We start from the raw sequence: 21,086 nt of genomic DNA on the forward strand, positions 1-21,086 counted from the left end.
TGGCGAGCCAGAGCCGCACACGGAAACGCCGTTTACCTTCCCGCTGGTAAGCGGACCCTATTTATCTACTTGCACCCGGAGGTGCTTTCGAACTGCTAGGTTGGCAGGCGCTGGGACCAAGCAGCGGGAGCGCACCCCGCCGCAGGGATTCGAACCGCCGACCTTTCGATCGGCAAGTCCTAGGCGCTGAGGCTTTAACCCACAGCGCCACCTGCGTCCCCTTTCTCTCCATACACCTGCCTAATTGCAACTTGGAGACTTAAGGAGGAGGGATCTGACAGCCGGTGTCACCACCTGGATGGGATGTAAGTAACAAGGCATGGGCTTGAGGTTGGCTGAGGGAAGACTGATGTTGGTGGGGAAGCACCCCACTTGCCCTAATGGATCAGCCATCACAGCTGTCAACTTTTCCCTTTTCTTGCGAGGAATCCTATTCGGAATAAGGGAATTTCCCTTTAAAAAAGGGAAACGTTGACAGCTATGACTGCTATGTTCCCACATACTCTAGGAACTGTAATCTTGGCAGCTGTTGTTTTTCTCTTTTGTCCTCTCTACACACCCACCATTTCAGAAGGAAAAGTAATGACCTAACACATCCAATGTTAAAAATGGAATTAGCAACCACAATGTGTGTTTTGGTTGCTTATTTTTAGTGGGGTAGAATTTGCCCTTTTTATTCTTGCTGGATGAATATCCTTATTATTGTGTTTTATTCTGTGTTGTGGATTTTCTACGTTAATGATCTGGAAGTTGCTTTGAGATTTTTGTAAAAAGCAATAGGCAAATATAACAAATAATATTAAAAATAATAATGGGTTTCAATATCATCTTTGTTGGAAGCCGCCCAGAGTGGCTGGGGAGACCCAGCCAGATGGGCTGGGTACAAATAAATTATTATTATTATTATTATTATTATTATTATTATTATTATTATTATTATTTATTGTATGTGACCTTGAATGGACATTTGAGCCTAGAGAGGCAGAAATAAAATTTGAATGTAAATAAGTTACAATGAGGAAACATCTAATTTTCTTGCAATATTGAACATATCATCCTGGGAATTATTTAAGTATTCCTTTTCATTTTCTTCCAGGCATTCTATGTGGAAGGATGCAAAACATGTGGATGAGTGTGCCTACAAGTGGGCTGGCATTGAAGATTATGTGTGGGAAATGTCTGTGGGCAAAAAGTGGGGGTCCAGAAAAGAAGCAGGACCGTCAGTATGTTACAAAAATAAATAAATCCCCAAATGAGAGGTAGGAGTACATCTTATGCAACAGCGAAGCAAAATAAAAGGAAAGGTTTTCAAATCAAAGCCAGAAGATTGTTTGTACTGAAAGTTCACACGGCCCTAAAGATCATCATCAACTTGTAAAACAACATGCCCTGCTAAACTTTATTTTGCAGCTTATCTGAAAAACAGCATGATTCACACTGCGAAGTGCACCATGAACAAATTTTCTTTCCTTAGAGAGCTCTGTGCATCATTCGTACCCCTGCAGTTTTTTCTATTCTCACCTCCAGATGACTTTTCTTTCCACTTTGCTTCCAATAGCATTTATCTCTTTCTCTCTCCCTTCTATTTTTTATTTTTATTTTATAAAATCTCATAAAGTACATGTGTCAAACCATCCAGCTTTAAGAAATCCTTCAATTAAAATGCACAGAAGCACAGCAATGAGAAGCTGGTCAAAATGGAATGGAGGGCTGAAGTGAGAAGCAGCGGTTGAGAAAAATGTATGGTTGGTGATACAGTGAATGGGCTTAATTGAAATGCTACATGTTGCTAATGAGACAAATCTAATCCTGAAAGTATTTTCTTCCATTAAACATCACTTGAAAATAATTAGGAAGCTCTAATCAATGAGATGGCCAAGCACAGTGTCTGGAAAGTAAATTGCTTTTATGCTGCTGGAGTTATATGCCAGTTAAAAGTGGGTAGGCAGCAGAGGAGGGGTCTAATTTGGTGCCAGATTCAGGTTTTGGGGAACACTTGGGCAAGATGATATCAGTGAGTGGGTCTTCCTTGTTGTCTGTTGACTTGCCTGCTTTCTCTCAGCACAGTCTACCTGGTCAACGGGAGAAGCAAAGGCAAACAAAGGCACAGCCAGTTGGAAGTGATTGCATTTTTAATGGTTTTGATTATTTCTCTTTTGTGAGTTTTCAAAAACCGCTTCTCCATTGATTAGTGCTTCTGTTTCTGATTGTAATGGCTTAAGTTGTGATCATGGGCCAGTTCAGTTCCCACCCTCATCGAGCCTTTCATTCCTCCTGGCTTGTATATCCCCCTCCCTTACATGCATAAAGGATTGTCTTGTATCAGGGAAAATGCAGGAACTTGCAGTTTCAATTAAATATGGACACAAAAATGTGTTCATGTTAGGGGGGAAGCACTGAAAAATGGACAAAAATGTGTACTTTAGAAGAAGAGTATGTCCAAAAAGTATTCAAAATGTATATACTACAGAAAAAGAAAGTAAACCTTGTTTTGATACTATCTATGCCTAGGAGGAAAATGCCCACAATCACACAAAACAACACACATCTTGAAAGTTGCCAGTATTACACCCCTGCTTCCCATGTTGTCACCTAGTAGCATGGAATAAGCATAATCTTTAGAGACCTAGCCAAAGTTTTAATGAAATCATTGCTAGGACTGGAAACCGCTCTTTGGAAGGCTGAAGAGGAACCTCAGGCTGGGGTGTTTGCGATAAATACGGCCCTCCAGACCTCTCTGTGTGGCTGTTGGGATTCTCCCTACACCACGTCCCTCTGCAGCCCTCTTTTATTGCTTTTCCCTGGCTGGAACATGTCCTTAAACTATGAAATGCCTCTTGCAGCTGAAGTGATGTGCCTGTAGAAACATCTGGCTTTCATGTGACCTACTCTACAAAGAGTCAAGTCTGTTGCTCCTCCCAGTTTTTCCTCTGGCCCCACCCACCTGCAGCCCCTGGGAGTTTGCCCATGACGAATGTGGCCCTCAGGATGAAAAACTCACCTAACACAATTGGCAGGCTATGTTATCTCTGTCTTTGAGGCCACAAGGAGCGGGGCTATCCAATGACAGCTGGACATGCTTTAATACTGCTATAAAAGTCTCTGCTTTGAGTAAAATCTTTCTAGCCTTCTGGTCCAAATTGCTGAAGAGCAATTTCCACTGTGCTGTGCATTTCTCCATCGATTTATCATCCCCTTTAGAATCTTTACCTATCCTGGAACGTTCCTCCATGCAGGCTCTTTTATAACTCACAATAATGTGTTTATGTCATTTACAATGTGAGAAAAGTTTCAGTTAGAATAGTTTAAGAGTGCTGTTGTGAGATGAATGGAGGTTTACGAACAACATGCTACCTATTGTAGAATTTTCTGTCACCTACCCCAGACAAAATTTACAGGCAAGTATAGAACTTCTTCTGGAAGAAGCACTGTGGAACACAAACAACCTTAACTCGAGATTTATAGATTTATTGAATATTTTCTGTCCCAAACTTCCTCCAGTCTGGAGCACAGGACAATGAACACCAAGAATAATAAATCCACAATATGTCAGTAAAACAACACTAAAACCACAAAATCAAATCAAATAGGATAGGCAGCGGCCATTGTATCTGTAGCCCCCCACCCCACCCCCCAGAAAAAAATTGCTTCATGGATCAATTGCCTGGCCAAATAAAAATGTCTTTAGCCTTTTCATAAATATTGCTACAGTGGGGGGCAGACTGAAAATCACTTGGAAGGGTGTGAGCAGTTGTGGGTCAAACACCAAGAATTTACTATCTCATGCCATCACCCTCCTAGTCAGGGGTGCCCCATGCCACATAATCAATCACAAGATGTGGTGCATGGACACCATTTAAATGGCAATGCCGATAAACCTTGCGGGGGGGGCAGCCTCCTCAAATATTTTATGGAGCAGCTGAAGGGACCTCAGCCAGTCAGTAAAACAACACTAAAACCACAAAATCAAATCAAATAGGATAGGCAGCGGCCATTGTATCTGTAGCCCCCCACCCCACCCCCCAGAAAAAAATTGCTTCATGGATCAATTGCCTGGCCAAATAAAAATGTCTTTAGCCTTTTCATAAATATTGCTACAGTGGGGGGCAGACTGAAAATCACTTGGAAGGGTGTGAGCAGTTGTGGGTCAAACACCAATAATTTACTATCTCATGCCATCACCCTCCTAGTCAGGGGTGCCCCATGCCACATAATCAATCACAAGATGTGGTGCATGGACACCATTTAAATGGCAATGCCGATAAACCTTGCGGGGGGGGGGGGCAGCCTCCTCAAATATTTTATGGAGCAGCTGAAGGGACCTCAGCCCGTAGCAGTTGGCTCCTATGCTTCTAGTCTCTGTTATGACCAGGGCAATGCACGAGACCTCTTCTGCTTAATGTATTGAACAGGTCAGTCAGTGGTGGAAGAAGATGCTCTCCCATGTATTTGTCTGAATTAGTCCATAACCTTTTATCCATCTGTGCCTTGCTTTCATCTGTGCCTTGCCTTGCTTTTGGGTGAGTTGGTTGGGAAACATAACTAAGGAGGGATTGCAATCCAGAAGAAGATGTTAAACTATATTTAAAAAAGTATTGGCTGTACATTTCATGTTGCAGATGAGTTAGTGTAATCCTGTATAAGAGTTTGACATCATTTCAAATGCATGAAAATTGCTTCATTTAAGAATCACCACCATGAATTTTACGCATGCGACTTGATTCCCAGATAGCATTTATTGCAGTGTTTAATCTGTAAAAAAGCTTCTGGCAAAGTAGACTAATATTTTGCTACTCTTTGGAAATCATGATGCTCTGTCACTTGTTCCCATGATTGGCTAGTCTGAGACAAACGAATGCCCCAAATTAATGTGAATTACAGTGATGGATACTGTCAGCAGGAAAATTAATCTTGAAATTTTCACGTGGACTCACAACTCTAATATTATGCTTGTTCCAGTGCTTTTGTTTATTTTTCTGCTCCTCCTTTCCATTCCATGGCCAGAATCTAAAGATTTGCACCTGAGAGCTTCACATTCCTTATGGCATTTTTTTTAAAAAAATACTTTTTATCATTTAAAGTTTCCAGTGCCATATTAAAAATGACATTTTGATGCATGCCATGCAACTTGGAGAGCTGCTTTTTGGAGAAACCAAACTCTAAATTTTCCTAGGGGGAATAAATTCATTTCTTTGGTATAGAATTTGGTAAATAGTTCATTTCTTTGGATCTTGACCATTATGTTCTTCATAGTCCCAACTGGCTCACCATTCTTCCTGCCTTTCTTTTGCAAAGTTGGACTTATTCCCACCGTGTTATTATTATTATTATTATTATTGAACACCTATATTCACTGTACCAGGGTGGGGGACCTTATTCAGCCTTTTGGGCAGGGGCCACATACCAGTAGTGGGTTGACAAAAGGGCAAAAGGGGGCACAGCACTGAATGTGAATTTCACCATATGGTTTTCCCAGTAGTGATGTATAGAAGAGCTGGACCATAAAGAAGGCTGATCGCCAAAGAATTGATGCTTTTGAATTCTGGTGCTGGAGGAGACTCTTGAGAGTCCCATGGACTGCAAGAAGATCAAACCTATCCATTCTTAAGGAAATCAGTCCTGAGTGCTCACTGGAATGACAGATCCTGAAGCTGAGGCTCCAATACTTTGGCCACCTCATGAGAAGAGAAGACTCCTTGGAAAAGACCCTGATGTTGGGAAAGATGGAGGGCACAAGGAGAAGGGAATGACAGAGGACGAGATGGTTGGACAGTGTTGTCGAAGCTACCAGCATGAGTTTGACCAAACTGCGGGAGGCAGTGGAAGACAGGAGTGCCTGGCGTGCTCTGGTCCATGGGGTCACGAAGAGTCGGACATGACTAAACGACTAAACAACAACAACAATACACTAGTTTCTACACACACACACAGAGAGAGAGAGAGAGAGAGAGAGAGAGAGTGAGAGAGAGTTGAGTTTTCTATCAGGAAAGCATCCATTCCAACAAAGTAAACGAAAGGAGACTGCAAAGCAAACTTAGCGAGGGATGGGGCGTGGGACGTGGGTGTGGCCCAGGGGAGAGTCTAGAGGGCCAGACAGAAATGACTCCAGGCTGAGGTTCCCCATCCCTACGCTATACCCATTTTGTTTAATCTTTCCTCATGTAATCTGCCTTCTAGGATGAAAGTATTATCACAGCTGTCTGTGGACATGTCACGCCACTAGATAAGAGACCACAGTTATAGGTGGATGAATTGGTTTATTTCTAGTCGGTGTCACTTCCATATTTGTTCATCGATCCCATCCTTGTTTCTGCATTAATGTGTTTTTTAAAAAATAAATAAATAAATTCCACTTGAAAAATGATCAAGTTAGCAATAATAAACTAGATGCAGGGAGATGATAAAGAAAGACTAAATGGAGGTCAGTTGGAATAAGTATGAAAAGAACTTGGAACAGTGAAGGGTGGGCTGGCTCATCTGCTTCTGCAATGCTTTAAAGCAGGGAGGGGGAACTTGTGCTCCTCCAGTTGTAAGTGGACCACAGTTCCCACCAGACTCAGCCAGTGTGGCCAGTGGTGGAGGATGATGACAGCTGGAGTCCAGCAACATCTGGAGGGTACCATATGTTCCTCATCCCTAGGGTTTAGGGAGATAATGAAAATGCTGGTTTTCAGGTGGTTGAAAATACAAAATATGACGTACTTGCTATTTATTATTTGTTTATTGTGTATATATAGTCTATTGAGATTTATGTGTGTGTGTGTATGTGTATGTGTATGTGTGTATATATATATATATATATATATATGACTTATTTCAAATATGTAGCATATATCAGGAATGGCATTGATGATACAAAATTAAACGCTGTTATGTATTAAAAATATAATAAAATAAATTATAAACGTAAGTATTGCATATCAAAATGCTCATATCCAAATGTACCAGCTCACAAGATGATGGCTAAAATGTATTTTGGTACTATTTTATTGATCCTTCGTATTTTCCCCCACTAGCCGTCATAATTTTCCAAGCTGTTAAAGTTAAAAATATGCTTAAGAAGACTAAGAAAACATCAACACACACACACACACACAATTGTTTTGTTTATTTCCCCCCAAAATTATGATCTTTAATTTTAAACAACAGCATCTCTCTTCAGGTAGGTTAAAAATGTGGCCACAATCAAACACAGTATTTATATTATATTATTTCATTATTATATTATTATAATGCCTGCTAGTTTTCTATGTCAATCAAAGTATGCTGGATTTCAGGCATGGCAACCCCCTGCCTATAACCCTTAAGTGGTGCAGTCAATGAAAACGGTCTCATGATATTCTGTTCTCAATATGACTCTTGCTTTAACAGTTGTTAACTGAAAACGGGAAGTATTCCAATAAAACAAAAATACAAAAATACACCCCTGACCAGTAAATAACATAACACTTTTTTTTCCTCCTCTTCCTGATTGTTTTGAACTGAAAAAATGCTTTAGAAATCATATTTCTGTTGTACTCCAAGGAAGAAGAATGGCTTCAGTACACAGTAATTTTCATAGAAAGGGTTTGTCAGAAATTATTGTAAATAGCAGTCATTTAAAGCTCTGAATTCAAGTTTTAAAAAGAAGAAAATGTACAATAAACAGCTCTCTTACCACACAAGCCATCTTTTAAAAGCAAGTGGGGTTGGGAATTTGGATTGTGGCTTTATAGAGCAATTCTTACATGCACTGAAACACTTCTGGGCCCATCAGATCTCTGACAGTGTCTGGAATCCACACACTCCCTTTCAAACAGAGAATGCTATTGTTTCAGTGCAATTAGCAGCAGCACTTACTAGAGACGGCAACATGCTGGAAAATTAATTGAGAATTTAACCTTCAGATGAAAAATATTCAGTCCGTTAGATTTTGTTGTAATCAGCTTAAGCAGTCGTACATGAATTGAGGAATACAATGCCGGGTTTAGCTATTTCTCTTCTGATTAATGCAACAATGTATTTCGTCTTCTTCTTTTTTTGCATAGACCATTTAATGAATATTATGCAGAAGATATATCTATTATCTCTCCAAATGGCAGTGTTCTAATGATTCTTGTTTCCATTTGCTAAGTGGATGGTTAGCATGATTAACAGTAGAGATCTTTTTTTGGTTCTGAAAGCTGACAGCCGCCATGTATGCAGAATGGGAACCTGTCACGGGTGCCAATTCTCAACGTTCATTGGCAAATCTGCCCATTTCAATTTCTCATTTATCCAATCTTAAATTTGGTTGGCCACATTTCCTCATCAGTTTGCACTTTCTTCTTTTACGTACTCATGAAAATTAACCACAATTTTAGCGCAAATTTCTCCTAATATATAAATTTTAAATGCAGCTTTTTCTAATTACCGTACTTTCCCCCCCAGCAAAGCAATTTAACACATATAATGCATTTTTGTATGTTAGCTTCACAAATATGTGCATTTCTAGTGTGTGTGTTATCCTAGTAGATGCATTTTTGAACACATTACTTGACTGGAGAACCACATTGCAAACTTTAGAGAGATGCACATTTTGAAGCATGGTTGCCATCAGGTTTGCATATTGTTTTGGAAACTGTTACGGTTTGGTTTTCCTTAATACATGTCCACATCAAAAGTGCAAATTAGATCAGCTTGCCTTTCAATGCAAACTGAAGCAAAATTTTGCCCCATCCCTGTTGGCTAGTGAATCTTTCTCATTCCAAACCTATAAGATGGGACATGGACCTTATGCCAAGGGGATACTCTGAGGTTTGTGTTTCCAGATTCTTTAATTATACATACCATTTAGCTGCAAACCAAATTCTCTTGACGTTTTATTTTCCTTTGTCTGAACCATTGCCAAAAGATATCTTCTTTGATGTGTGCTGGCCAAACTGATTTTCTTTTTGCCAGAGCAATTTCTGCCACAGTTCTTCCTTTGTTATGTAATCTCATCCAGTAGAGCAGAAAACCCAAATTTCCACATTAAATAAAGCTCCTTTATTTTTCCAATCAACCTAAGCAGAATCCATTACATGCAATTATTCTCCACCTCTCCTGCCACAAACAAGCACTGCTTACTTGGTTGTAGCCACACACCAGGAGTCAGCTCAATGGCAGAAGGTCCCAGTTTCAATCCCTGGTATCTCCAAGTCAGACTGTGAGTTGCTGCCAGTCATTGTGTACAATACTGAGCTAGAAGGACCAATGGTCTGACTCAGTGTAAGGCAGCTTCACACACACACACACACACACACACACACACACACACACACACCCTACCTCTCTTATTGGGAAGGGCCATTGCTCAGTGGTAGAACATCTGCTCTTCATGTATAATGTAAGATCTCAGTAGTCTGCCTTGCTTAGTCTAATTAGGCTCGATGGAGGTCTGATGTGGTTCTTAATGTCCAATGCTTTCTGTGTAACCAATAAAACCTACAGCCTTTATCCATAAGTATGCTTATTGCCTTCAAATCAGAAAGAACATGGCCTTTGGCAACCAAAACCTTTGGCAGGATAAGCTGGAATTTGTGGATGAGGGTGAGAACTCTGGAGCAGATGTGGATGAGGGTGAGAACTCTGGAGCAGAAGGGCTCATAGGCCCAGATCCCAAAAGCACTTCCACCAGAAGAGCCTGTGGTGCCAGTGTTCTTCCACCCTGTGGTTGTAGTGCCACAGACACAGAGGACTACATCACAGAGGCCCCTTTGAGACCACAATCTCCCCTGCTCTGTCAAAGAAGAACGATGGAGCAGGCTGGCAAGCCACTTTCCAGTGACAGTGGGGCTAGCAAGATGGATGCTGCAGCTGCTGCTATATATGACTCAGGGTCAGTTTGATGATTGCTGAAGTAAAATCAGAGCTATCATCTCATATGGCCAAGCTTTACACTGTAACTTCTCTTACCTGAGATCAGTGGTCTCCTTACAACAACTGAGGGCTGCATCCCCTTCTGGGCAATTGTCTCAGTGCCACATGCCAATGATGAGTAGAGCTAAAGCCAAAAGTGGGCCTTATGAATGTGAATTTTACATTTGTACAGCAGAATAATTTCTACCCTCTCACTCCCCACCCCATTCCTATCCTCCATCCAGACAAGCAAGAAGTATTATCAAAATTCAATGATACATGCCAGCCAGCCAAAAACAAACTACCTTGGGCTAGTTTGACAAAATGGCCTTGAGGAGGGCTGCCATACATCTGGAATCTTCTGGATATATCCAGGATTTGTCTGTTGGAAATAGCACCCAGGCTGAATTGGTAAAAATTGTAATTAGTAAAAAAATGGTTTTTAAAAAAATGGTAAAAAATGTACAGGAAAACCAGGGCATATGGCAACCCATGTCAGAAGTGTTGATTCTTTTGTGGTGAATTTCCTTTAAAAAATTCATTTTTTGAAATATGGCAACCCTTGGGAGAATTTCCAGGGCCAGGTAAAAGGCATGAAGGGCTGAGATTCCCCACCCCTGCTGTAAAAATTAAGTTGCATCCTAATTTCACCCAAAACACAATGTCTATATCTTCCTTCCTGAGTAATGATCATTATTAATTTAGTCAGCATATGGTGTAAGTTTAGAGCTTTTCTGAAAAATAATGTATGGTGATGAAAAAGTAGACTATGTTGTTGCACTATTTTGATTTGTTTTCTCTTTTTTACAATCTTTCTATCAAAGAGGGAATAATTAGAAAGCGCATCAACATGCATGATAAAAAAATGTTAAATGATTAACACTGTTCCATGCTTCCTGTCCCCTCTCTACTCTCCTTCTTTCTTTCCAAATGAAAGAGAGCTGTCACTCTCCTCTCTTGCAAGAGTGGTTGTTAACTATATGAAAATTGTCTCAAGCAGTAGGTCAATTAATTACAGCATTTTAAAGCTTCCCTTGTAGAGCAGCAATTAATTTAACAGCATTTCACTAGATTTCTTCCTCTAGACTTAACAGTTTTTTTTTTAAAAATCACTGTAACTCTAGGCAGATAGTGTGGCTTTATTGTATGTGACAGCTTTCCCCAAAGATCATATTTTTATTCTTTAATAAATATTGGGACTGGGTTTCTTTTTAATTATCCGTGACACTGCTTTATTATTAATAGAATGAAAACAGAGGAATGCAGAGTATACAAGCAGAAATGGGACGAGCAACCTGTTATGTCTGGTTCTGAGAGCTCTGGGACAAAGTCAGCATGATGCTGGCAGATTCGTTTGTTTAAATACTTTCATTCCCATATCCCTGGAAATGAGAAACTGTAAATAGGTTGAACTATGAGCCATGACTTTATTAATGTCAGTGCCTGATCCACAACATTCTTAATTAGTTAAAGCCCATCTCCCTTGACAAAGTGCAGGTATTATTGATACCAAGGTGGGAGCTAGAATATTGCATTACCTGCTGCTCACTTTATGTGGGTGACTGACCACCCTATCCTAGGAGTGGTTGGTGTTCTTCAGCTGCTTTCTCAATGCTGAACATTGTTGCCAATTCCTGAGAGGTATGAGGAGCTCGGTGTTGTGTGCGCATGGCAACAAAGCCAACCTGACTTTCCTTCTACTGCACCCACACCATGCCGAGCTCCCCACTCCTATTCTTCCCAAGAACTGGCAGTGACACATAGAACTGGGAAGAGAAGTAAGTCTAGGAGTCAATAAGGTCATCAAAGCCCAAGGGAGGTGGCATTCCCTAGCCCAGATCCCCTTGAACCAGTAAGCTCCCTCTTCACTACCCTGATGCTTCATGATGCTCACCAAAGTCAGTCATATCTCTCATTCCCTGGAATCCACTTTGAATCTGGCCATTGTGACCTATCTATCATAAAAGACTTAAGGCTGGATAAAACCAAGTGGTGCACCAAAACAATGAAATAACACAGAGCATGCAAAACAAGTTCCTTCCCCAAGCCAATTTAGGATTGGGAACCAACACATCCCTATTCCAAGGGCAGGCAACATAGTGCCCTCCTGGTGTTGTTTGAGTCCAAATCCCATCATCCTTTATGGTGCTGATGGGAGTTGTAGTCTATCATTTTCATGAGAGAAGCACATTGACTACCTCTCTCCAACTCAGATCAACCATAAACTGCATTGCCCAAACTGCATTGTCCTGCATTGCCCAAAGTTTTGTGTGTGAGTTCAGTGCTGTCACACCTGGAACTTTCAGCTGATTGATTTTCAGCTGATTGACAATCGATCCTCTTATTTCCAGTGGCATTTCCCACCATCCAAAACCAATCTACAAAAAACTTTTGGCTCAGTGCTATCTGAGTGGAGGAACAGATGCCTATCACTAATTTGATACCTGATTATTTAATCGTTTCTGGAAAATACACATGGGATTTGGATTACAGCAGAACATGTTGTTGTACATTTGTTTTGTATGTACAGTTCTACACTGGTGTTTTCCTTATATGGAGAGTTAAGTGTAAAAGGTTTCAGTTTTGCAGACACAATGTTTCTGGTGGCTTTTTAACATCTGAGTCTCTTCGGCACTTTTAAGATCCCCGTTTTGTGTTGGGGCAATTCAGAGAGGCCCCAGTTCATTTCAGACAATCCCATTCAGCCGGAAGCAGCTCCACTTTGGTTATAGATTTGGAATTCATCTGAATCTTTGACACAGCCCTAGTAGGTACAAATTATTTCACCTCTGAAGTAATAGAATCTGGTTTTATCTTATTATGGGATGCTGATATGCAAGGTCCAACCATAAAAGGGGACATTATCATTTTATTTTTGACAAAGGTAGGGCACCAAATATTGGCTCAGTGTGCCTAACTGATCTGAGATGCAGCTCTTCTGATGTCCATAGGATTACACCAGGAACAACTTTACCCCAATGACCTTAATCAAACTGAATAAGATGAAAGTGGTCAGGAGAGAGAGGGCAGGGGGAGAGGAAGAAGAAGAGGAAGAGAGAAAGAGAGAGAGCTTAGTCGGTGTATAATAAGATCTTTATAAAGTATTATAGGATTTAGGCCTTTCAGGAGAGGGTGGAGGGAAGTGTATGTATGGAAGATATAGATCTATAGGTACACACACACTTTTTAATCAGGTACCTCATGACTGTTGGGGGCATAAAGCATCATATTTAATGAAAACAATTTTCATAGTTATCCCAGGCCACTGCTTAGTCTAAGGGGAATGAAATATGTCACACAAATGGAAATTAGAATATGATTTGCTATGGAGGCGTCAGAGGCTTCTGCTTGAGGTAAGTCTCCTTTGCTCCCTTTCCTTTATTCTAGGATTCAATTGCAGCAAAACCCCAAACAAAAGAAATCACCTTTATTAGGCTTCTCCAGTGATGAGCACCGCTTTGCCCTCCCTTGATTTAATAGGCGGCTTCTGATGCATGATTGCCATCAGTTCCCCTGACTGTGCAACGTTCCAGAATTGTGATGACATGTTGTCTTTGAGAAGGAGAAAGAAAGAAAGATTAGTATCAAGTAACTCATTCCAGTTCCAGAATTTGTGGTCGTTTAATCAGCATCTTTGAAGATTCAGATCTTGCTTAGTGGTGGCGAAGGGGTAGCCTGAGATCAACAAAGGCATGTTAATTGTTCTCTTTTTTCCTGACTGCATGTCTACAAGCTTCTCCACTTTCTGGATCTTATTAATACAAGGGTCACAACATAGCTGCTGTCAGTTTTCTTTGTCTTGTGCCTATAGAATTTATAACACAAGCAAGGTTTCTTTTGCCTCCCTTGTGGCCACTGTCAGGAGAGCAGAAATGGCAGCATTAGGAATTGCTGATAACTCTTTCACAAGGATATTGTGTGTTATCAAACCACACATAATAAGTGTAGCTCTGCCCCCCTTTTCTATAGCAAATACAGTTTTTCTTTCATCCAGAAATTCTATCACCCTTTTGAATGTTCACAATTTCTTTTCTTTGCAGGATCTAACCAGAGATCCTGGGTACAGCCAGACAAAAGCCAAGTCTAATCAAGGGCATTAATATATATTTTTAAAGGCTGAACCTTCGCTTTGTGCCTCTGAATCTGCTGGGAATTGCAAGTGGGGAGAAGGATGTTCCACACAAATCCTGCTTGCAGGCTTCCCGTTGGCATCTGGTTGCCTACTCCTAGAACTTCCTGTTCAGCCTCTGGCCTGATTCCACCGGGGCTGATGCTCTTATATTTGTACATTTCAGGGTTTGTTTTTCTCTTGCAGGGTGGGCAACTAGTAGGCTTCCTTCTTCACAGGGAACTCTGGTATTAACAAATATGAGCAGAGATAGCCACTCTTAAGACCACAGAGGGATAGTACATGTTGCATAATACAACTGACTCAATAGAGGTTCAAATGAGTGTTCATTGGTGTTAGCATATGTTATGAATGACCACCACACAATATTAAATTTGTCTTTTTTGGCAAGGTCCCTAACCAATCGGTTGTGATATGGTAGACATTCCAGAATTGCTGCATCCCATTTTCTGTTGAGCTAGCCCTTCACGGTAAATCCCTTTGATTTCCAATAACTTGCTATTTGTCAATGCAGATGCATTATGTGAACCATGAGAGCAGCAAACTAACCAGACTGTACAACCAAATCAGGACAAACCTTTATTGACAGCAGCAGGCAGGGCAAGGGTTGGCATGGCATTGGGTCTAAGAATCAGTTCATCATTCCACAAGCCCCATGTTGACAGAATGGATCCACTGGGATTGGATAACTCCAAACCTGTATGACAGGAGCTGGCCAGTGTTGAACCTTGCTGTGGTACAAGCCAAGCAAGCAAGGTCTCACTGGGGGGCCAGGGTGCAAATTCCAACCAGGCAGATACCGAACCCATGCTTGGGTTTGCCATGGTCAATCCATACCTCAAGCCCCTTATAGGCCCCCCCTATACTATGTTGATCATGCCCAATACCAATTCCACCCTCATACAAACAGTGTTCTTCTGCCTAACAAAGGAAAGCCATAATTTCACTGAGGGAAAGGCAAAACACACCCATCTGCAAACCAAGTGCCTATCAGGTTGAGGGGGGGGGGCGGAAATCATTTTCAGCCCTGTCAACCAGTGACCCAAAATTGCTCAGTGAAGGCTCTAACCCCAGGGTGGATGGGCAGGAAGCTTTCAAAGCAAAATGGATGTGAGTTCCAGGGGAAGCAGCCTTATATAGGCTTCCCCTCTCCTCTGCAGCATGGGTTCATGTGACAGCTTTTCCCCATGATCCCATCACACAGAGAAGCCTTGCCCAGTATTTTGCTGTAATCAATGGGCCACAGCACCGGTTATTGGGCACAGAATGGGTTTTCTAGCCTGGCTGCAGCCAGCAACAAAGCTGTTAGTACTTTGTTGCAAAATACTGCTGTTTGATGCATTGTTTCTCAAAGCAGCTTCACACTCACAGCCATTCCTAATTCATTTCTAGCCAAGGTGTAAAAATATTTGCATAGGGTAAAGACATCCCTGCCCTGTCAATGCCTCCTGGTGTAAACACAAAGAGAAATGAATCTGACACTTACTGAGCATGTTGATATAAACAGAGAGGAGGGAAAGCACTGTAAAACACACTGAGATGGGGGGACAACTTCACTGAGCTCTACCACCGGTAATGTGTACACACCCTTGGTGTCTTATTATTTCCTACTCAGTGGCTTAGAAAGGAGGCAAAACTATCAAGCAAACACAGGGACTTAGCTCTCAAGTATCTGCACCACCACAGCTCCTTTCTGTAAGGAGAGAACAGGCCCAGGCTGCCCCCATCAATTAGTCCACAACCTGTGCTGGGGAAAAAACAAACAAAGATAAAGCAAATCATTCTGGCCAGATCAGCTATGATTAATGGAATCTGACTGGAAGCTTGCAAAAGGCTGAAGCATGATAGTTTCAAAGGAGAAGACAATGGAATAACTTATTCTTTCTGCAGATGCAAATAATTGGGAGGTGGGGGTTGTCCTTCTTTATATCATGCACCTTTGGGAGATTCCCTTTGGTTCTTTGAGTGGCTTTTGTAAAAAAATAAATGTGTTAATCAGTAATGACACTTGATCATTATTTCAAAATGCAGAAGGAGATAATAATACGGAAGCTGAGGAATAGGGCAAAGGAGAGAGAAAAGAATATTAAGTGAAAGGAGTGGGGAGGTTTTTGTTTACTGCCATGCAGCTGGAATTACCCTTATTTTGGAGCTTTGAGAAGTGCAATTATTCCACTGACAATGGTAGGAACAAATTTTCCTTTATACGCCAGGCATCATTTTGTGTCATTTATTATTCTAATCAGCACCTGCTGTACATTATTTAGCCTTCCTGCTCAGCAGTCAGATTTCTAAGAGATGTTCCGTACTCTAGAAATGTGCCATAAAATTTGGAGATGGCGTGGAGGCCCCAGAAGCATGAACTGAGAACATAGGAAGCTGACTGATGCCAAGTAAGACAACTGACAGTCTAGCTGGCAGCTGCTCTTCAAGGTTTCAGTAGGGCCGGCCGAAGACACTTTGCTGCTTGAGGCAAAGGAGAAGATGGCACCAGCAGCCCATTGCATATACATAAGCTAAGTGGGTTGGCAGTTAAATCTGAAGAAGTGTGCATGCACACGAAAGCTCATACCAAGAACTGACTTAGTTGGTCTTTAAGGTGCTACTGGAAGGAATTTTTTTTGTTTTGACTATGGCAGACAAACACGGCTACCTATCTGTAACAGTTAAATCTTGTTACTTAAATGGTCAGAGCCAGCCTAAGGCATTTTGTCACCTGAGGCGGTTGCTGCACCTGGCCTCATGTGTGGGCCGGGGCTGTGAATTGTGGTGGAATGGTATCCTCTAGTGCAATGTAAGCCAGCAGGCTACTCAAGAGGGTGTTTAACCGACATGTAGTGGAAATCATTCTGATCTCCAGTGGAGGGAAATGGCTAGAGGGTTCAGAAGGAAGGGTTGAATGGTTGTTGCCCCCAGTGTCTACCACCTGAGATTGTTTGCCTAATGGTATTGCCGGTCTTGGGTTTCAGGCAGGAGTGTCCCCAGCTCTACCTGAAGATGCCAGAGATTGAACCTGGGATTTTCCTCTACCAAACATATGTTCTCCCTCCGAGCTATCTCTTTTCCCCAATTGCACTGAATTGCATTGGATCTCATTTGGTCATAGGCAACATTTGTCCTGCAGCAGAAACTAAAAGGCCATAGACACACACACATATACATGTAAGATGGACAAATCTGTCCATGTTTGTTTTTTCCAGGTGCTCTTTCTGGCCCTCTCAGCTCTCCACAGGCCATAACCTGCAGCAAGGTTATGCATTCACCTGCTCACATCTTCTTTCAGTGTTTTTGCCTGGATGAAATGTGTCCTTAAACTCTGATAATGGTTCTTGATGGTCTGGATGGAGGACAAAGATAGGTGTAGGAGAGTGTGTAGAAACTTGTTTGTTGTTTAGTCATGTCCGACTCTTTGTGGCCCCATGGACCAGAGCTCGCCAGGCACTCCTGTCTCTCACTGCCTCCCACAGTTGGTCAAAGAAACTAGCCTACAGTAAAAGAAGATTTGCATTCATTGCCCCACCCACTTTTGCTTCTGGCTTGCGTACCACTGGCAGGTGGCCCCCTACCTGGAAGTAAGGATGGAAATTTTTGTTCCCTTCATTTATCATTTTCCCTAATTTCAATTCACTTTCCTACATTTGTTCAGCAATTTGAGGTTTTTTTCTTTAAATGCTCATGAAAATTCTTCAGCATTTTAGTGCAAATTTATCATAATATAATGCATTTTTGTATGTAATTTTCACTCATATATTCAATTTGGGGCACATTTCCCTTCTAATATATACATTTTTGTAAACATGGTTTGGCTAGAGAACTGCACTGCAAAATTTGGATAAGTGTGAATTTTGAAGGATGACTGTGTTTTGGTTCTCATATCTCTCCCCCCCCCCCAAAAAATGCAGATTTGATAGATTCACCTTTGAATGCAAATTTAATTGAATTACTCCTCTATTCCTATTTGGAAGCAGGTTCAACAAAGTTCCACAGGACTTGTTCCCAAGTAAGTGTGCCTAGGACTGCAGCCCAAATGTCCTTTTGTTAAAAGTCTCAGTGTAGCTTCTGGAAATAGCATTTATGGGGCAGGGAGAAAGAGGGCCAAAGAGCCAGGCTAGAAACCCACTTACCAAATATGCAAGGCATTTGGATGGTCTATTGCCTTCTGTCAGGGGGCCTGTCTCTAAGGGGCTGGGCAGGCATTTTTATAGCTACATGATAATGACTCATGCTAACATTATTTATGGCATGTTGTGCATAAAGAGCACACCACAAACGTCCTTGGTTGTTGGTGGTTATTGCAGAATGCAGTAAATCATTTGCATTTTTTATGTTATGAATTGTAAAAACTATCATACATTTATAGATATCTCAGGGCAAGATGGTAAATTTCATAGTTTCCCCCATGAATTTATAGCAAAGTATGGGGGGGATACCTACTTGTGCAGCTCGGAAGGTGGGAAAAGCAACTTGCAATATTCACAGCCGTGCTTTTGCGTTCAATTTGCATGCAGTGCTGCCACTGACATCAAGGGCAATGTGTGGACCTCGGGAGGAAATTCTTGGGAACAGGGATAGGAATATGCATGAGGATTTGGGTAACAGAAGCTGCAAATGCCTTTAAAGAGTTTTCTGCTTTTGATAACTGGTTTTTAGTTAACATTATTTACATAAAACATCAAGCAGAAATTAAAACTGGCCATCCTTTTCTTTGCAAAACATGAAGGCAGGCCAGCACATCTTGTGACCCACTAAGCAGAGTGTTGTCCGCTGGCCATGTTTGATGACCACAGAGACTCGATAAAGCTGGGTTTGTTTGTTTTCAAGCACAAAAGCAACAGTCCCCAGCAGGCTAGAATATGTAGCTAGTGGGCTGCATTTGGCCAAGATAAGTGTCTGCCTGCACAGGAAAAAGTCTTAAGAAGACACTGAAAAGATACTAATATGAAAGCCAGATGGGTCTCTTGGAACAGGGAGTTCCGGAGGCTGAGGACCATCAGAAAGAAGAATATCTCTCATGTTCCAGCCAGATTTTCTGGTTTCAGAAGAGAGAGGATGCTTATAATTTTTAAGGAAATAATTCAGTTTGTCAAGCCTAGTACTGAAGTGAGCTCTGAAAGGGTGGCCATGGTTTCTACTTTACAGAGGGCACTCTGTAGGTTTGGAGGATTATCCTGATCTAAACTGAAAGAAGATCTAAACTGAAACTGAAAGAAGAATAACATTCAGAAGGGAGAGCAGGGACCTTGAAGTTGTCCATCAAGAGTTAGGACCTAGACAGTAGACTGAGCCAAAGCACACAGGTCATGTGGTGAGAGGCTTCTCCACTTGGGTAAGGCGGGTTGTATTTTCATTTAAATTATAGTCATTATTTCTAAATCTGCATCTACACACATAAATTAGCATATACATGTTTTATGCAAACCTGTCTCTTCTTTTGTTGTTGATAGTATGTAAGTGGCCACTCTAAATCCAGAAGGATTTTCTCATAACGAAGAGAAAGTTAGAGTGCCGAAACTGACATTCCACTCCAGGGATTCTTAAATTCGAAAGATGATGGAGGTTAGCTCAGTGTCACTCTTCTGACCCAAATCAATTCATATTCTAGGAGGACTCTGTGCCTCATGGGAAAGCTCACATTTCCACTGACAATTCCAGGAGGCCCCATTCATATTTTGCAAAGCACTGCTGTAGGTATTATGTCTGGAATCAGAAGCACAGAGCTGCCCCCCCCCCATCATCTGGTGTTAAAGCATTTTTAGCTCAGAAGTGAAAATAAGCCCTGCTGCTAAGCTTTTTAAAACTCTATTATTCTTAGCTTATTCGGATGTCTTTTTTTTTAATCCTTAGAATTTCAAAGTGAACAGAGGCAAATGAAAACAATTAAGATTGCTGAGGGTTTAATATAATTTTGCTTCATAGTTCATTTTGGGCTGCTGGTAGTGCATGAGAGAAGGTCACTGGCATTGTCCTTGGAGAGCTGGTGTTGAAAACGTACTCATAGGAAGTCCAGAGGGTTCAGGCATATTCCATTTTGTTGGTGCTAGCCTGCCTTTTGATCCTGAAGAATCCTCACTAAAAAAAGATTAAATATAAATAAAATACTGGAGCTACTTCTACCCCTGCAGAAACCTAGCACTATCTTTAGAAATGCAGTTCCTGGGAACCTTCATACCAAGTTTGGCAACAATAAGGAGCATCCAAACCTATAGAAAACAGACAGACAAGCGACTTTCCAAAATATATAGTAGATAAATTAACATTATGCTATAATTCCCAATATCTGGTAGCAGTTGTATATAACAAAGCAATCAACATAAATATTTCTGAAATACCTTATAATTTAGTCAAGCACATTCAGTAAGATGATGACACAAAGGGACAAAAGTAATAACCAAGCCATTTAATTCACTCTTTCGGATTCTTCATAAATTAGGATTTTAAAAAACTTTAAACAAAGAGTGTGTTGGGGAGGGGCGGAAAAGGCTTTAGAAAGGTAGGAAAACATAGGCTTTCCTCCCCGGGGAATTAAAAGGTGCACATCAACTTTGGGAAAATGATTTTTTTGGGGGTAGGAAGGGGCGACATGTTTAACAATAACATTTAGGAAGATAAAGCTAGGGAAATGGCATGTAGCAGATGCTAATAGCAGCTCTCTCCTACCCACGTCTCTTGTTGCAGCTTTCAAATGCATTCAAGTCTGAATACAGTAGTTAAGTTATTACAAAGAACAAATCTGACTCAGCCAATAAAAGCTCCTGGATGTTTTACACAAACTTCTGTTCGACATCATCATAAAAAGGAACAATGAGTGCTGCCGTACGTCTCACGAAAGCATTGAAGTGCTGGAAATGTGGAAGACTGAGAGGAAGAGGAAAAGCTCCACCCACCTCATGCTGCAGCTGAAAAGCGATTTTAATTAGGGCCCTTATGGTACAAAGCACAAGGGGGCCTGATGAGGAACAGCTGCATCCAGGCTTTGAATAAGGAGAATCCCGAAAGTGAGAGGTGATAACCATTGAGGGATGGCTAGACAGCATGTGGCTGACTTATAAGGGATTGGTCACAGCGAGTGAAAGAGGAAATATTCTTCGATAAGTCTTTT

The sequence above is a fragment of the Podarcis gaigeae genome (assembly GCF_964106915.1).
Source record: "Podarcis gaigeae genome assembly, chromosome: 8".
Classification (NCBI taxonomy): Eukaryota; Metazoa; Chordata; class Lepidosauria; order Squamata; family Lacertidae; genus Podarcis; species Podarcis gaigeae.